At 41.2% G+C, this 18,021-nt stretch overlaps 1 protein-coding gene across 3 annotated transcripts in view; it reads left to right on the top strand.

Moving 5' to 3' along the window:
• Positions 1-259: 259 nt before the first annotated feature.
• Positions 260-18,021, top strand: part of Slc16a12 (solute carrier family 16 member 12) — an 86,717-nt gene continuing 68,955 nt past the window's right edge. Inside the window, exon 1 of one of the 3 annotated variants that reach the window (XM_046450274.2) lies at positions 260-537. The gene's annotated coding sequence lies outside the window, so the exon portion shown is untranslated. Of the gene's footprint in view, positions 586-625; positions 774-18,021 lie in introns of those variants that run through there. The other 2 variants (XM_046450275.2, XM_046450276.2) reach the window with 2 other exon arrangements.

Genomic DNA, 18,021 nt, shown 5'->3' with positions numbered 1-18,021 from the left:
CTTTTTCCTGATCTTGCTCTTTGACCCCTCGGGGAAAAGTTCATTTTGAAAATACTGAGCCCCCTTGGCTTGTTTAGGTCAGGGGCTCTCACGGTTGTTCCAGGGAGAGTCGGGTAGTCCTGGAGCGAGCTGGCTCGGGACACAGCTCGAGCTGATGCATTACATAACCACGAGGCGTCCCTCCTCCCCCACGCCCCTCACCCTTGGCAGAGCCACAGAACAGAAAGAGGATCCCAGTGATAAATCCCTATTGCCCGCCCGGCACAGTTCCCAGCGGAGCTGGCGGGTGTGAACCAGGCAGTGCGTTCTGGGCGCTGAGCAGTGGGATTTTCCCCGTGCCGCACTCCTCCCCCGGTGCTGCCCTCAGGGCCCGGGGCCTCAGTCCCGCCGCTGCCTCCGCCCTGTTGGCTCCCCGCCCCTCGGAAGCGCCGACCGCGGTGCCTGAGGCTAGGGAAGAGGCCACCACTCAGGGACGCGCGGGTGCGCCCTAGGGGCATGTCGGCGCTCCACTGCCAAGGCTGCAGCGGTCCCCGCGAGGTGAGGCCGCAGCGGGACCGGGCTGCGGGCGGCGCGGCAGGAGATCGGGTAGGGAGTGGGGCCATCTGCATGGTTTGAGGGACTCTGCAATCTGGCCCCACCAGGATGTCCCAGACTGGGTCTTAAGAGCGACTTGGTGCCCGGATCCCTAGAACCCGGGCCGGGAAGCTCCCTGCTGCGCTCACCCTCTTCGCTCTTCCGACAGAGTGAGCTGTGCCAAGGGCGAGGTGGCTCAGGTGACACGGGCATCCTTCGAGACAGGGTTCCGGGTGGCGGGGCAGCGGGGCGATAGGGATGGGTTTGGAGCTGGTGGAGGACCGGGACGCTCCATTCTTTCTGTGCTGTCCCAGTACCCAGCGCGCGCCGTGAGTCTCCGACCCTAACTTGGGTCGCTCCGAACGCCTGTTGGGTTAGGACCGAGACACGTGCCCATTCTTTCCGTCTGTGCCCCTTGGCGCTTTGGCGTAATTTCTGGACAGGTGACTGGGGACGGAGAGCCTTTGGTCTCCATATCCCGCGGTTTCCAAATGCAGACTTCCCGATACAAAAGAGAACCGCTTTCTCCTGCATTCTGTGTTCCCTGCAATTTTTAACCATTAAGCCCTGATAATAACGTTTATTTACTTTTTGTGGTGTCTTAAAAATACACCGGCCTTCAAATTTTTCAATGGATTAAACGTAGTTTCTCCAGTTACTTCCTATCTGGGGGGGAAAAAAATCGGTGATACTTTGCAATGAGAACTCACAGCTCAGCATTCTATCCTTCCATTTTGAAGGGTCTGTCTTTAGTTTCTTTCCCCTACCTGATTCTTTGCTGAGGTCTGGGCGCTCCAGACTCTCAGCCAGGAAGATCTTCAGGCCTGCCAAATGAAGAAACATTTGTTTCCAAGGTGTCTGAGCTCCCTCGCTTTTAAAATCCGACAGCCGCTCCCTACCCCTCGCATAATTTGTCTCCCTGCCAAAATCTTGGCAGGTTACAGCTAATGGTGTCTACCTCTCCTAAGGTGTCCAACCTATGTCTGTTGAAGGAATGAAGGATGGAAAAGAGTTACTTAGTGATCTGGCTTGATCACTTATAATCATAGGATCTTAGAAACCAAGGATTTCATAGATCATCATCTACTAGAATCAAACCTTCATCTTTCACAGCCCAGGAAACTCAGATCCAGATCTCCAGGATAGGCTAAAGTCATGTTAAGGTAGAGGGAAAACCAGCACTTGAATCTGGGCCTTCTCGTTTCCTCCTAGTTCTGTTTTCCAGGCATATTGCCTGCACGCGTTTGAACAAAAATGATATGACTAGAATCACCCCATCATATCATTTCCTCTCCTTCCTTTTTATTTATCTTTTTTAAAAATCTGGTAGAATTCTGAAATAGATAAGAGAGGTTGATTTAGTCAAACTGCCTTTGTAGCATAATTGAAAGAAAAATAGGCATCCTTAATTTTAAGTAATATTTTCAATTCTTCTTATATGAAGATGAATATGCAAATATCCCAGGTGAATCCCACAGGAAGAAAAGTAATCAAAATAGATGAAAGTCTACACCAATCTGTCCTTGGAGTTTCTTCTGATTCTGTACTCTGGATGGTGATGTTTGTTTAGAGATAAAGACATGATTTATGGTGTTAGAGCTAACTTGAGAAAAGTGGCTTATAGGAGGACCATTTATTTGTTATGATTAATACCATGACCTATAACAGAAGTTGTGGTTTAAAATTTCAAGGAATTGGTGCTGGAGCTGTAACTCAGTGGTAGAGCGCTTGCCTCACACATGTGGGTTCAATCCTCAGCACCACATAAAAATATTAAAAAAATAAAATAAAGATATTGAGTCCATCTACATTTTAAAAATCAATTAAAAAATAAAACTGACTTTTTTAGTATTTTAGAATTGCATTACACTGCATGTTTTTCGCATTTTAAAGTTTAATTCAAATTAAGTAACATTTATTGAGTGCCTACTATGTGCACAATACTCTTCTGGACATTTGGGATGTGTCAGTGAACAAAACAAAGAACTTTGATCCTGTGGAGCTCATGTTATAATTCATTCATTAGAATTTTTCCAGAATTTTGTTAGGCAGATAAAAGAGAATTGCAGTTTCGCCTAAAGCAGGGAAATGAACACAAATGTTCCAATTTGCCTTCCTCCCAATCCCATGATTCTGTTGATTAAACGTGGGAAGTAAAAACAAAAACAAAACAAACAACTCAACTGAAGTTGCTTTGACTTTGACAAACTGACTTACTACTATATATGAATAGCAGTGCTCACCTTCGGCTATTTAAAATATGTTCCTTTGGAGTCTTTTTCCTTTATTTAGGGACATCATTTTGGTGACTTTAAGACTAATGAAGCATAGGAGGATTAGTTTTCTCAAAAGTGTGAGTGCTACCATGTTACTGTTGGAGACAATAATTGCATTAGCTTGCAGAATGTAGCTGGCTTTTTATTTATTTATGAAGGTGGCATTTCATTTTTATTTTGTCTCACTTTACATTTTGTCCCCTCTGGTCTCTGAATTCTTAGGCAGCACAGTGTTGACTTATTGGTAAATCTGTTACTGTGATTGTTTCATTAGACATTCCAGTTTTCAATGATCTCTAATTCTCTCATTTGCATTTTCTTCAAAATGGCATGGTTTGCAAGCTCAGGCATGTTTGTTGTTTTTAGCAAATGCTTATCAAAATGAACTTGGCAATCTTTCCATCGTATACAGCCAAAAAAAAAAAAGCAGCAACTACAGCATTCAGTGCAGCATTTGGGTTTTGTTTTGTTTTTTTTTGTTTTTTTTTTTTTTTTTGCATTCCTCACCTAACCAATTGCTTTGCTTTTAGAAATTATTGAATCAGAAGTTATTGAGTTTATGAGTTCCCTGTAAATATATATAAAAATTCACCCATTAAAGTAATGTAATTTAACTGAGAAAAACCAAATCCACAGTTGAAGGCTTTGAGAGATTTTGAACACAAAGATTCTCTCTGTGTCTGTTTTAAATTTGCCCTACATCAAAGGATGCTAAAAGTGTTATTAACTAACAGTTCCCTATTTAAAGGTGGTCTCTGTTAAACACATTAAGTCATAATTTCTGATGGCTGCTGGGTACCCATGGAAATTGATTTTTATCTTCATTCACCCACCACTTTGTCCCATCAAATTCTCATCCTGCTGTCTTTTTCTGTATTGATAAGGGGGATGAGTTGCTGTAGCCGAGTACAAAGTTGCATTTCTTTAATTAGTTATTTAATAAACTTATTAGTTTATTATACTTCTACCATATTTCGAGCACCTCTTTTTCTGTGCTGGTGGCAGTAAGGGGTTTACAGACACAGAACCTGCCTCTGAAGAAGCTTTCAGCCTGATTTGGAAAAAAGAACATTCTATGACTAGCAGATATAACTAGCGTAAGAGATAGGTAAATACTTTCCATATTAAAAGGCAGGGGAAAGCATGTAGTCACTGTGGGGAGTTGAGGGTTGGGAAGACTTTATAGAGAACATGTCTGAGCTGCTTCTTGAAAGACAGTAGCATGGTAAAGCTTTCATGGAGGTGAAAGAATAAACTGTCTTTATGGGAGCACATTCTTGCCTCTTCTGTTCCTTTTTTGTGGTGCTGGGGAAGAACCCAGGGGCTTGTACGTGTTAGGCAAGTGCATTACCACTGAGCTACAGCCCCAACCCCACTTGCTTCTTTTTGAAGATAGATAGAAGACTTCTTATTAGGGACCAATTGAGGTTGTGTTGGGTTGTCTAGTAGATACTTATCGCTCTGCACCCTTCTGCACACCTCCTCCTCTGTCCTGGGTAATGGACCACTGATCAATACCCAAACAACTCATTGCCTGACCAATGTTTCCCTTCCCCTCTGAAATATACTGATTGTTGCTCAGAGTACAGAGATCTTTGTAGCAATAGCAATCACAATAAATTTGCATAGTTTTCTCTTTACAGCTCAGGAATGCACTTAGGGTGCTGTTTGGTCACAGTCTTGTTTATGCCAGTTGTATTTGCTCCTGTAATTTTTCAGTGTAATTAAATATTGCACAAATTAATTTAACGTGAATGCCAACAACGAGTTTGTTTCTATGAAAGCGGAGTCAATTTGCCATATAGGCCCATGCGTTTGTTAGTCAGTTTCTGGTTGCTATAATGAAATACTTGAGATAATTAGCGTTTCTAGAGAAAAGGTTTATTTTGGCTCATGGTTTTGGAGGTTCCAGTCCAATATTGGGCAAACCTGCTGCTTTGCCCTTCTGGTGGGAGTGCTGCATAGCAATGGTGGGGCTGTGTATGGCGGAGAAAACTTCCACCTTACGGCTAGAAAGTAAAAAAAAAAAAAAAAAAAAGAAAGGATGGGTGAGGTCTGACAGTCTCCTTCAAAGACATACCCCTCATTAGCTAAGGACATCCCATAAGGCCCCACCCACTTCTCAAAGGTTTTACTGTCCCCCAATAGCACTACCGTGAGGACCAAATCTTTAACACATGGAAATTTGTGAGGCATTCAACATCCAAACTGTAGCAGCCCATGAATGTAAGCCACATTAAAAAAAAAAATCGATACAGGGGAGGGGAGGGGGGATGGTAGAGGATAGGAAAGGCAGCAGAATACAACAGTCACTAATATGGCATTATGTAAAAATGTGGATGTGTAACCAATGTGATTCTGCAATCTGTATTTGGGGTAAAAATGGGAGTTCATAACCCACTTGAATCTAATGTATGAAATATGATATGTCAAGAGCTTTGTAATGTTTTAAACAACCAATTTAAAAAAAAATCGATACATGCTGTGCCACGGATGAACCTTGAAAACATTAAATGAAAGAAGCCAGATACAAAAAGACCACATATGGTATGATTCCATTTATATGAAATGTCCAGAAGAGGCAAATCCAAAGAGATAAAATATGAATTAGTGGTTGCCAGGAGATGGACAGAGATAGGGGGAAGTGGGAATGACAGATAACGGCAAAATGATCTTTTTTGTGCATGTGATGATGGCTGTTTTCTGGAACTAGATAGTGGTGATGGTTGCAGAACATTGTGAGTATACAAAATCACTGAATTGTACACTTTAAAATGATTGAATTGTCAAAGTTTATGTTAGGTGAATTTTATCTCAACTGAAAAAGACTATAAGGCTTTTTAAAAAGCCACATGAACAGGGGCTGGGATTGTGGCTCAGCGGTAGAGCGCTTGCCTAGCACGGGCGGGACCCGGGTTCGATCTTCAGCACCACATACAAACAAAGATGTTGTGTCCGCCGAAAACTAAAAAATAAATATTAAAAAAAAAAGCCACATGAACAAACTACTACTCTTAGGTAGTAGTAGAATACACAGCTATAAAAGGTTGGGAAAGGACAGTAAAAATCTAGAAAGATTTTGCACTCAAGCATTTATATCTTTACAGTCCTGTTTTAAGAAATGGGAGCAAGAAATCATGGGTGTGGTGTAACCAATAAAGGCAACTCAGAACTCCAACTGTGACTCAATATCCAAAGATTCGTGGATGCATTTATGTTCACTTATCTGACTAAAGTTGAAATAAAATGTTTGAAATGTGTTGATCAACTTTCAATTCTGTTTGAGTGACTTCAATTGCTTCAGTTTCCAGTATATCTTGAAAATGGCTCATCTCTCTGCATCTGGCTAGAAATTCTTGTTTATGAGCCTCTTGGGAAATATAGAATTAGTCACTTAAGCTTATGGAGGAGACTTGAACTTAGTTTTCAGGTTTCCAAATCCCTATAAAAATCAACAACACTTTCCCCTCCAAACTCTCGTTACAACTGCCTGGTTTGTATATGTCAACAGAGTAGTGACATAAGATGTTAACTCCACCAATACTTCAAATTTACTACCCCAATAATTTGTAGAATATAATTTTTCAAAATAGTCCTGAGCACGATTCACCATCTTGTGGTTTATTTGACATATTACAAACTATGAGTGTAATTCCTTGTTTTGGGGACAAACTGGTATTGTTTTTGTAACTCTGCTTTGCTTGATGAAATACTTTCCATAGAAATGAGCTCATATTTATCTATTGAAACCAGCTGTATTTCTTGAAATAGCAATTTCAGTTCTCTGAAATCGGTAACTTCAAAACAGCCACATTATGTCCCATGGAGGAACCACCAAAAACCCTCCCTCACAATCAAGTTACATCTGCTTTAATAAAGAATAGTGTTGTTTCTTCAGTCAGATATGGGTCAGTCAGAAAGGTATCCCGAACCAAGCTTAACTCTCATTATTAAATAGCTATGAATAGGAGTAGTTCAAACTCAAAGGAATAACTGGTATCAAAAAGATGTGGTTTGCTCATATGGATACCTGATAACTTAGTAGCCAGAAATCAGCTGACTCAATGGTTCTCAATGCTGGATAGTCCTTAGAATCACCTGGGAAAGAAAAATTTACTAGTGCCAAGGCTCACTCCCCAAAATTCTGGTTCTGTAGGTTTGAGATAAGATCAGGGCATCTGTATTTTTTAATGCTCCCTAGTGAAGCTCATGTGTGTTCAGGGTTGAGAGCTACTTAATAATTTTATGCTTCTTCAGAAAAAAAAATTATTGAAAAACAATAGTTACATAATATTTTAACATCTGATGAAAAAAACATGATACTTTTTCTTATTTTCACTGTTTGTTTGTTTGTATTTTCTCTATACGGTGCCCATTCAGTATAGGGGAAGTTTTTCCCAATGGTTAAATTAATTTTTACTGATTTTTTATACCCTGTGGAATTTACTAAGTATATAGTATCAAAACAATCAAATCAACCTTATTGGTCTGTTTCCTATTGTTGTAACAAAATTCCTGAAGGTGAGAACTTTTTAAGGAAAAGAGGTTCATTTAGTTCATAGTTTTGGAGATCAAAAGTCCGAGATTGGGTAGCATCCTCTCTCTGGCTTCTAGTGAGGGCCCCCTTGGCTGTGTCTCATCGTGGTGGGTGGTATCATGGTGGGAATGTGTACTAGAGGGAAAGATCACATGGAGAGACAAAACCAGAGAAAGATTCAGTCTTGTCCTTTTTTACCAATCTACTCTTTCAGAAATTAACTCACTCTGGGAGACCAGTCTTAATCACTTCCAAGGGTGATGCTCCCAATGACAACCACATGTAGTTAGGCCCTACCTCTTAAAGGTCTCACCAACTTTTAACATTACCACATGGAGGACGGAGCTTCCAACGGTGAACCTCTGGGGAACAAACCATATTCAGACCATAAGGCATCACCAAATTGGAATAATTAGAGTCAATCAACAAATTAATTGACCAACTTTTTTTTGTGTGTGTTCTTTTTTTTTAATTTATTTTTTAGTTTTTGGCAGACACAATATCTTTCTTTATATGTGGTGCTGAGGATCGAACCCGGGCCGCACGCATGCTAGGCGAGCGCGCTACCGCTTGAGCCACATCCCCAGCCCTTGTGTGTGTGTGTTCTTGATGCTATCATACAGGTATATTTTTGAGGACAATAATTTGACCTTTTGCTCTATAACAACAATCTGTTTCCTTTAAAATAACACAGATATGTTTCCCTAAATTGAATTGTCAACCTTAATGAACAGACTGCTTTCGTTTTATTTAATTGTATCAAAATGGATTTTCAGAGTATAAAGGTTTTTACGTAGAAAGATATTAAAGAGGGCTATTAGGTAAGAAAGAAGCTTTAACCTTGTGTTGTGTGACTTTAACAAAGTCTGATTGATTTTAGGTTGTTCTCTGTCATTAGTATTTATCGTCTGTGAGAAAATGTGGTAAGGTGATTGACGTGAAAACAGGAAAAACCTATCAAGAAGCATCTCACGTTTATCAGTTGGCTTTCTCAAATCGTGCTTTGACTGTTAATTTTTTTTTGTTAAAAGATGGTGTCTTCTAATAAAAAAAAACTGTAAGTAAATAGCAGAAAGATCTGTAGAGCAGAGGGAAGGGAACAGGGGGAGGGAGAAAGGGAGGGGGAGGGAAAGATCTGGGGACAAATTAGGACAAATTATATTCCATGCTTTTATAATTATGTCAAAATGAATCTTATTGTCATGTATAACTAAAAAGTACCAATGTATATATAAATTATATATATATATATATATATATTTATTTATTTCTTAAAGACAGTGGTGTCTTCATGGATCTTGACTCATAGACTTCTAGGAGTTTCAAGGAGCTTTCAGGGGCTGTTACAGGGCATAGGCCCTACCTCTTAAAGGTCTCACCAACTTTTAACATTGCCACATGTTAAAATGGGTAGGTGAGGGGAGAGCTTCAGCTTCCAGCTTAGGGCTTCTCTCTGGTGGGCCCGCTCTGCAATGTGAGCAGGTGCTCTGGATTTGACATCATGGGTTTCCAAGTAAGATTTTGGATTTCTTGGCTGAGACAAATTTGTTACAACTGGGCTCTGTGTTTCTAAATCTCTGATTCCCTCCACCCTGCTGAATTTGGTTTATGTCCTGGCAGCCACTAATTATCTGTAGCCACTGTTGTGCCTTTGTATTGAAAAAGCACAGTGAGTCTTTGGTCTTATTTACTTTATAGATTTTGGTGCTTGTGGTGGGAGAGAGCCAAGTGAGCAGTTAGATATTCAGAGAAAGAAATGTAGATTGGAAATTATTTGTATAGAGACTCAGCTCCAGTCATATGTCTTCCTTCCTGAAGGGTGTTAATAGAGAAAGGTGAAGATGGGTCAAAGACAAAATCTGCCCTGTTGGACCAGACACCCTTTTCTATACTCACATGAACCCAACACACATTTGGGCAATGGAGCTCTGTTTTCATTTTATATTTTTTACCACATGCGTCTGCCTAACTGTCAAAAGAGTGTTTATGTGTGTGATCAGGGTGGAGGGTAGCCAGATGGAGTCAGAGCAGAGGACTAGGACATTGCTTCTTTCTTTGAAAACCCTCTATCCTGCACACATTTGTAGGGCCCCTTATGTATGCATATTGAAATGTAGAACAAGAGGATTAACTTGAACGGTTACTTTATGGATTTGCCATTCAGTCACTGTGGTGTCCTTTAACACAAAAATGTTTTAATAAATATTGTGACTGATCTCAGTGGTGCATGCTGAAATCCCAGCCATTCAGGAGGCTGAAGCAGGAGGATCACAAATTTGAAGCCAGCCTGGGCAATTTAGTGAGACCCTGTCTCTCAAAAAAATAAAAAGGACTGAAGGTGTAACTTGGTGGTAGAGCACTTCTGGGTTCCATCCCCAGTGTATAGTTTCTTAACTTTCAAAGTAAAGAGATCACCCCCAAGTTTCAGTTCTCCCTGGTGGAACTAAAATGTTGTCTGCTGATTTCTGGTTGTGACCCCACAAGGTCCCATGGCTAAGTCTCGGTTCCACATGAATCTGTGCTTCATTGACCCATAACCTACCCTCAATGCTGGCCAGCTATCTGGCAAATTTAGTGACAAGGATCACTAGGCAACAGTATATTAACTAAATTTAAGAACTCATAAACACTCTTAGAAAAAGCTAAAGTACTCAGGTAAAGAATAAATAAATGCTCATAAATATGATACCTGTTAAAAGTATTTTACTTATTAGAGTGTTCCAATGATAAAGGGATCGGTCATTATGTCAAAGATAAAGACCTACACATTTCTTACTTTCTTTTTATTTCTTATCTTTATCTTTAAAATTTAAAAAAGTACATATTTGTATATTATATATATTATATAATATATAATTCAGTGAACTCTAAATTCTAATTTTATTAGATATGAAGGTGTCATTAAAGATTCAGATGAAGCTGAGACAGGAGGATTCCAAGTTCAAGGCCAACATGGGCAACACAGACCCTGTCTCCAAAAAAAAAAAAAAAAAAAAAAAAAAAAGGGTAGTGGTGGTGGTGGCCTGGGATCCAGTTCAGTGGCAAAAAATGCTTGCATAGCATATGCAAGGGTTTGATTCCCAGTGCTGAAAACAAAATTCAAACAATGCTAAGGAGCTAATGTGCTCAAATTTGCTTTTCAGAATCTTCCTGGTATAGTCTGCTTTCTTTATAAATTCTTTCATGCTACAATAGCTAGTTGACTATAAATGCAGGCTATGTTATGGTGAAGTTTCAATTTATTTTTTAGTAGTTTTAAGCAGAAACTGCAGAAGAGACATTTGAATTCAATGAAATAAAATTATTTACCTTTAAAGTCTCTAGTAAAAATGCTGTGATTAAGCAATGTTAAAATAACTCAGTGAGTTTACTTCTTCACCAGGCAGGTGTTTACTGTGTGTCACCACATGCTAGGTGCTGTGCCGGGTGCTGATGGTCTGCAGATAATAGATGGGCCCTTTACTCAGATGTTGTCCACCTCTCAGAGAGGGCAGGTGCCTGTCTAGAGAATCACAGCACTGTGAGGAGTCCTGTGACCACCTGCTCTGGAGGTCAGAGCCAGAGGCAATTCAGTCTGCCTAGGCTGGTCAGGCTGTTAAAGAAGTAGAGAGATTCCTGTGGTGAACATTCTGGCAATAAGAGCGACATGTACAGGTACTCCTAGGTGGAGAAGTGCACTGGGGTTGAAAGCACATCAGGTTCTTCACAGCGCTGCTCGGGTTGACATGCAGGGAATATAGCTCCAGTGATAGATGACACCAGAGGACAGGCAGGAGCTGGAGCTCTTAGGATCTTGTGTATTACACTGAGGACTTTCAATATTGCTTTGGCAGCTTCTACACAGCAAGAGTTGGGAGGCAGTGGGGGGTTTCATAATTAAATTAGCTGTGTTTCAGATAACTCTAAAGGAAGCTTGAAGAAAGGCCCCAGAAAGGGATGAACTAAGGGTCTGTTGACAGAATGCAGGTGGGAAATAAAGTTAGTGCCTCCGGGTAAGACTTTTATTTATAGTTATATTCTTGATGCCTGGTATTCTGTAGGGGATATCTGATAGGCAGTTTGATATTCTGGACAAGAAATCCAAATTTGGACATCATCTGCTAATAGAATCAGTTGAAATCACATGTCTGAGTATAATTACCTGGGCAAAAGTGAAAGAAAGGTATAAAGCAAGTTAAAGAATGAAGGAGAGGGGCTGGGGTTGTGGCTCAGCAGTAGAGTGCTCCCCTAGCATGGGCGGGACCCAGGTTCGATCCTCAGCACCACATAAAAATAAAGGCATTGTGTTGTGTCCATCTACACCTAAAAAATAAATGTTTTTATAAAAAAGAATTAAGGAGAATAACCAGGCTGTGCTCATGCTGTACCCAAGGTATGTCTTGGTGCTATAGTTTGGATATGAGGTGTCCCCCCAAAGCTCATGTGTTAGAAAATGCAGGAATGTTCAGAGGTGAAGCGATTAGATTAGGAAAGCTGCAACCAAATCAGTAGATTCATCCATTTTATGGATTAATAATTTGAATAGATGATGAGTGGTAATTGTACACAGGTGGGGAGTGGCTGGAAGAAGTAGGTCACTGAGGGTGTGTCCTTGGGATTATATTTTGTCCCTGCCGTGAGCTGAGCAGCTTTCCTCCATATACCCTTTCACCATGATGCTCTGCCTACCCTGGGGCCCAGAGAAATGGAGTTGGCCATCCGTGGACTGAGTCCTCCTCAAAGTTGTTCTTGTCAGGTATTTTGGTCACAGCAATGGAGATTGACACACTTGCACCTTTCTTTTTGTACTCTAATTGTATACCTATGTGATGGCCTTTTTCACTGGGCCAATTGTAAGGGCAGAGTCTGTGTCTTATTCACAGTGTTACTGACACTGTGCACCTTCTGAGAGTGCCATTTATAGGTCTGTGTGTTTCTGCACTGTGAACAGTATCCTCTTGAGTGGCACTTCAGCTGTTCCTGCTTAACTGATCCCAGCAGCCATCATAGTACCTGCTATGGTTTGGAGAAGGTTTGTCTACTCTGAGACTCATGTGGAAACTAAATCCCTGCTATGAGATATAAAAGAGGTAGGACCACATGGGACCTTTAAAAAAGGCGATTAGGGTTTTGCCCTCAGGAACAGATTAATCCATTCATGCTATTAATGGATTAATGGATGAATGAGTTATCTCAAGAGTGGGTCTGCTCTAAAAGCCAGTTTAGCTAGATCTCTTGCATATTTTCTGTCTCTCCCATAAGATGCCCTATGTGGCTTCAGGACTCTGACAGCAGGATGGCTATCACCAGATACAGCCCCTTGACTTTGGTCCAGAATTGTGAGCCAAAATAAATCTTTTCTTTATAACTTACCCATAGCTATAGTATTGTGTTTTTAGTAACAGAAAACAGACTAAGACAGTGCCAGTCATATGGTAAGTGTTCAACATGTTTATTGAATAAATGAATAAATGATACATCATATAGTCAGAGGGAAAGAATCTAGCACAAGGAAGTAAGAACAAGAGGTCCACAGCACTCCCCTTATGGAGATTCAGGGAAGAACAGTTCTGATAATGAGAGCAAGGTGAACTTGCCAAGTGCTACAGAAGGGTCAGTTAATGAAGGGTGACAGAGTAACCACAGGAAATGAGGAGTCATTGGTGATAATGTCAAAAACATCTTGAGTGGTGCCTGAGGGAGGCAGGAGGCAAATTCCATTCCACTGAGGTGGAAGGGAGGACTAGGGGTGAGGAAATGGTGTAGACAGGTCCCGAAGAGGCTGGGTTTGTGAAGAGAAGAAAGAAATTGGTGACAGCCGGGAAAGGTGGTGAGGCTGTGGCAGTGGGGGGTGGGGGGTGGGGGGGTTCTTCTCTGCTCTTTTCTTGTCTTCTCTCCTTCACATTCTTCCTCCTGCTTTTAAGAAGACACTTGGGTAAATTTATAGGCTAAGGAGGACCCAGGGAAAAGTCTAGATTCAAGATGTAGGAAAGAAAAGAGGGAATACTCCTGGAGAAACTAAATACAAAAGGACATGTCACTTTTTGAGGCTGGAAGAAAAGAAATAAGAATGTAGGTGGATATGAATAAACTAGAGGGATAAACTGAAGGAAAAGAAATGGAGTAGAATCCCAAAGGCTTCAGGTTCTGTCTGTAAAATAGTAACTAGTGCGTTTTGAACACTTTCTCGAAGTCCTGACCAATCCTGTAAAGATGGAATTATTATCTAAAATACAGAGAGATTAAACAACTTGCCTGAGGTTATACGGCTATTGAGTGTCAGAACCAGGTCACGGAGCCACTGACCATCTTGCTATGCTGCTGAAATCGACAAGTACACAGGGTGCTTAGGACTTCAAATAACCAACGTGCAAGCAGCAGGTACAACATATTGCTGCCCAGTCACACCCAGAACTTATTTTTGTTGGAATTCATAATCTGCAAGGTCGGGAGGTTTCCTGTAGCCAAACTTGCCTTACCAGTTACAGGAGTGGAAATTTTTGGATGTTTGGACTGATGTGGAATTAGGGATTGGTAGTGTGGGGTAGAGATGCCAGCAAGGGAGCAATTGAAGTGATGACTGATGAGCTCTCACCTCCAAGGAGAAAGACAAGAGAGCCAGGCGATAGGATTAGAGAAGATGGAGCAGCAAGGGCGAATCTCAAGGAGGTGCTCAAGGAGGTTGAAAGCCAGGTGCAATAGGAATTAAAGAATTGGAGACTTGTGGAGGAGAGAAAGTCAGGCTTAGAGAGGGGTGCTTTATTTTCACAACAACCCTAGGTTTCAGAAGTGAGGATTGGCATGTGTCGTGATAGGTTGATGGTGTGGTTTGAGGATGGCATGGCTGACGGGTTGCAGGTGACCTGATGGGCCATGAGATAATCTCCACTGTGCTCTGCCTGCCATTGGAAGATAGTGCCTGGTGACCCTAAGGGCTGGTTTGAACTTTAGAAAACTCCAACTCAAGTGTGTATGGGTCTGGGGAAATTTAGATTAGCTGATTGACTGGCAGTCAGTAAAAAGTGCTTGATGGACTCAATAACACATTGTCAAAGAGCAGCTGATGAGCTTTGCCCTGTGATTTTTGAAAAAGAACTTGAAGTTTGAATCAGCAAAACAAACAGATTTCATAGGTAACTGAGTGGAGGACCCAGGGAAAAGTCTAGATTCAAGTTGTAGAAAAGAGAAGAGCTAATACTCCTGGAGAAACACTCCTGAGATCTATCTCATGGCCCATCATTGTTATTTAGGAAGGAAAAGACGTGATCAAATGAAATCTCCTCCCCTTCCTTCCTCCCTGCTTCCTTTTCTCCTGATTCTGTGCAACATAACACTCTTCAGACAGAGAGAGAGGCAGCTGAAGACCATCAGGCCTCCAGATGTGGAGCTTTGTTATGACTTGAGGGGGTCGGGGTCATGTGAGATGAGCCGGAAGCTTGGGTAGAATTCAGTGTGGTGTCCCCTGCTTCTATAGTTAGCCAGGCGATGGGAAACCAGCAAGTGTACTGACCCTACAGCTGCACAAGCCATCATCTCCTCTGCTCTGCCCATGTAGAATTCCAGGAAATCGGAATGAGACCCGACATGAGCTTAGAAAACCCAGCGTGGGAAGATACAGAGCTACCAAGGAAGGGGATTCTATGTGGGTACCAGGTCTGATACATAAGTGGCATGAGTGGAAAATGCATCAGTGAGGATATTTGGGGATATCCTAACTGCCTCTGACCTTGAACTGGCTTCCATAGTAAGGAAAGTATTTCTCTATGTAATAGTAAGTCCAGAAGCAGAATGTCTGGGCTTTAGCTTTGCCTCTCTGTGATCTCTTGCCCTGGTCCTGCCATTTGTTGGTTGGTTTCTCAACCTGATCCCCCTCATAGTTTCAAGATGGCTCCCACAGTGTGAAGGGTCACACTGAGCTAGGAAATGTAGAGTGGATAGGGAGAGGACACTGTGTCATGTCTCCTCAGCAGTGAGGAAGCCTTTCCTGGAAGCTCAATGGAAGACAACTGTTCCTCAAATCATTGGTAAGAATTGGGCAATTGCTTTTTCCTTAAATCAGCTCATCCACCTACAAGGGGACCAAGATTACCATAATTCTTTTTTTGTTTTTAATTTTATATTTTTATTTTTAGGGGTACTGAAAATTGAACTCAGGGGCACTCAGTCACTGAGCCACATCCCCAGCCCTATTTTGTATTTTATTTACAGACAGAGTCTCACTGAAGTTGCTTAGCACCTTGTTTTTCCTGAGGTTGGCTTTGAACTCATGATCCTCCTGCCTCAGGCTCTCGTGCTGCTGAGACTGCAGAAGCGCACCATAGCACCCAGCTCCATAATTCTTGATTATCCATTTTGAGTGGATGGGATGTTGAGAATCAATTACAAAGTCTAAGATAAAGGGGACAAGAGGACATTAGTATGACATTCAAGCAGCCTTGCGGAGGGGAAAGAGCCTCGATGTCAGTCAATTCCCAGCTTCAGCATTTGTGAACAGTGTGAACTTGGACAAAGTCCCAGCTTCTGTGACCCTCAGTTTTCTGGAATTGTTGCAGAAATTGAAAGTGTTTTATATAAACTGTAAGTAAGAATACAAATGTGAATTATTCATTTAACGACAACAACAATAGTAATAATATCAACACCACTTCCACTTCCTCTTCCTGAGCACTTAGTTGTTGTAGGCATTTGGCTACAGGCTTACCTGCATGCTCTTCATTACTCATTCAGCATGTGGAGAGCCATAACTATATTTAAGAATTTTGCTAAATGCTTTATTTTCTATATTCTAAATACCAGTTAAGCTAAGAACATGAATCACTAGGGTAGGGTAGGGGCAGAGAACAGGTGTGAGCTTAGTTTCATTCAGGGGTCCTGTTTCCTTGCCTTGTGTGACAGCATAGTGGCATCTGGGCATGGGACCTCAGATAATTGCTCTTTTTTTTCTGCTTCTGATTGCCTTGTTCACCAGTTCGCTGCATGGGGGATTTACAAAATCTAAGTGTGTATTTGCTTTTAAATCACTCAATGCTTTTCTTGCCATAGTTTCTTTGTTCCCAAATATAGATTTTTGCAATTTTCTGCTTTTGAAATAGAAGAGGGATTTTTCAAATGCTTATTAATTTCCTGTCTTATTTTTGAACCTCATGAAGAAGTCAAACCTGAATTTTTATTGTATTGAGGCATTGTGACCATGGGACCCATCAGTGAGGTATGAAGTTTGGAATTAGGCGACATTATTTTTTTGATGTTGCAAATTGCCTTGTTTCGAACATCCTTGTGACAGGAGCTTCTTCCATATTTTGGTTCATATTTTTATGACAGCTTCCCTGAAGGAGAAATCCTGGGTACAAGGTTTTGAACTTTGAAAAATACAGATTGCCTGATTAATCCATGGAAGCTCTTTGAATGGTAAAAAGAACACACTTATAGGGTTAGCTTGGGATTATGAATTTTGTCTTTTCATAATGTTTTATGTGACTGGGATCATAAAGTATTCCTAGAAAATTTGAATTGTTTTCATATTATATAACCTATTTTTCCCCAGAGCTCCGTTATAACTATAATAAAAATAGTTTTTATATGATTTAGTCTGTACTAGATTTTGAAGGGACCCAGCCCCTATCAACTCCTCCCCCTTAATCTATCAAGTCTTGAGAAGAAACTAAACTTGTACATCTTAATCCTTCCTCCCTTTGTGTGAGTTACTTCTTATGAGATTTCTGATCCTGTGGTCACATAGACTCCCTGTAGGCCTATCTCGGGACACATCTGCTTTCCATTCACAGTTCTGGTCCTCACAGCAGGACCCCTGCTACACTCTTAAATATTTTGGAATAAATTGATAGGAGATACTGGCGTTTTGCTGACACAGTATGAATATAGGATATTTGTTTTAGAGTTGTACTGGAGATGAAAAGATTTTCATTCATATGACTTGATGCCCCAGGGAATTCTTTGGACAATTCCTAAAATACCAATGCTTTCTATACTCGCCCCCACCAAGATATATGGAAGATGAAGCTATTGGCAATAGAAAATCAGAGGAATGAACTGCCATTTTTCTTAAATAGATTTTTAAAAATTACAGTTGTGACCATAATGTGTACAAAGTAACACCTATTAATATTTTAGTCACCTTATATGTTAGGTATGACAATAGGAAAAAGGAAAGGCCCACCTGCCCAGGATGCTCCCAGCCACAGGGGCCACAAAGCAAGGCCAGTAGTCCTGGGGAAGGTGGAGAGAGTGCTGTGGCAACTGTATCATTTGAGGGAGGGCCCCAGAGCAGCCCTGTGATGTGTAAGCCCAAATTGGAGACCCAGGAAGTCCTCATGCTGGATCACACAGCAAATCAATGGGAAAGCCTGGATTTCAATCTTCCTAGGCATAAATTGCATATTCTTAATTTGCTTTGCTTGGGTTCTTTTTTCCAGATTTGAATTTTTTAAATTATCACTAAGAAAATAAAAGAGTATTCTGCTTCCCCTACTTTAACTGAGAACAGTTCGGTGGGTGTGCCTCCAGGAAATTGTCTTTGCCTGTTCAAATCACCTAAGGAAGTTGTGTGCCAGCGTCCAGCCAGGCAGAACAGCTGCTGGGAGGCAGGAGTGCCTTGTCCTCTGTGGCACCTACCTGGGTGAGACTTGTGGCATCCCA

Source organism: Marmota monax, unplaced genomic scaffold, assembly GCF_021218885.2.
Source record: "Marmota monax isolate L192 unplaced genomic scaffold, Marmota_monax_Labrador192_F-V1.1 WCK01_AAM20220418_F8-fsc00004, whole genome shotgun sequence".
NCBI classification, from domain to species: Eukaryota; Metazoa; Chordata; class Mammalia; order Rodentia; family Sciuridae; genus Marmota; species Marmota monax.
The sequence above is the reverse complement of the archived record's forward strand: the minus strand, read 5'-3'. Positions and strand labels throughout refer to the sequence as shown.